This window comes from Propithecus coquereli, unplaced genomic scaffold (genome assembly GCF_000956105.1).
Source record: "Propithecus coquereli isolate 6110/MARCELLA unplaced genomic scaffold, Pcoq_1.0 Scaffold498, whole genome shotgun sequence".
Classification (NCBI taxonomy): domain Eukaryota; kingdom Metazoa; phylum Chordata; class Mammalia; order Primates; family Indriidae; genus Propithecus; species Propithecus coquereli.
This window is the reverse complement of record NW_012150818.1, coordinates 210,665-211,796: the sequence shown is the minus strand read 5'-3', so window position 1 is coordinate 211,796 and position 1,132 is coordinate 210,665. Positions and strand designations below refer to the sequence as shown.

The 1,132-nt window shown below is 48.6% G+C and overlaps 1 protein-coding gene across 1 annotated transcript in view; it reads right to left on the bottom strand.

The window, feature by feature from the left end:
- The window catches only part of RAB7A (RAB7A, member RAS oncogene family), a gene marked incomplete at its 5' end in the record, with an annotated part of 18,435 nt that overhangs the window by 11,661 nt on the left and 5,642 nt on the right, over nt 1-1,132 (bottom strand). The window lies entirely within an intron of this gene.

Genomic DNA, 1,132 nt, shown 5'->3' with positions numbered 1-1,132 from the left:
CTCCTGTCATCCCGGCTCCTCCTATAGTCCCAGCTACTCCTGTCGCCCCAGCTACTCCTGTCGTCCCAGCTACTCCTATAGTCCCAGCTACTCCTATAGTCCCGGCTACTCCTGTCGTCCCAGCTACTCCTATAGTCCCAGCTACTCCTATAGTCCCAGCTACTCCTGTCGTCCCAGCTACTCCTATAGTCCCAGCTACTCCTATAGTCCCAGCTACTCCTGTCGTCCCAGCTACTTGGGAGGCCGAGGCAGGAGGATCGCTTGAGCCCAGGAGTTGGAGGTTGCTATGAGCGAGGCTGACACCACGGCACTCTAGCCCGAGTGACAGAGTGAGATCCTGTCTCAAAAAAAAAAAGAAGCAGGCTGGTCTGAGTTCCTTCTCCATTCCCGCTGCTTTACTGGACCAGCCTTTAAAAAAAAAAAAATGCAATAAACGAAGTCCGCACACGCGGATAAAACAGCATCAGGGCTGGCAGCGGTGCTCACTGTGGTGCTTTGCTATTTCTCCAACATTCTACACCGAGTGCGTGTGTGGCCGTCTGAGCGGAAAAACGGCCCTTTTCTCACGAAAGGGGACCAAGGTGCGGGACCGTCGGGAAGAACTGGGTCGCACGGGGAGCGAAGTCGGAACAGACAATCGCTCCTACGAAGAGAGAGTCGAAAAGAAAGTTCTAAAGACAGACCTTCAATCTAGTCTTTTGGACAATTTTTTTTTTTTAAAAAATTCCCAATAGGGAAGTAACGTCGTTAACGTGCAAACGTTTAGAAGACAACTGAGCCAACTTCCCGTGGTCATAGAGGACTCAGCAAGAAAACATTGACCTACGGCGCTGTTTCCTGCATTTCCAGTGGCTTCTTTTGGACAGAATCGATCCCAAGAGCGCAATGACCCAAGAACTCGGTTGCTCTCGGGTGGGACCGAATGGTTATTTGGAACTCACGTAACACGCAGAAGGCAAAGTGATGCACGAGGGGGAAAAGCTGAAAGATGCCCAGCAAGCTTCCGAAATTAACTGAACTTCGCATTTGGAAAAGTAGACTCCAAAAAAAAAAATAAATAAGTAAAAATGCAGGCCTATGGGCTACTTGGATTTTTAAAAACTTTTAATATTCTAATGGAAATATTTTTATT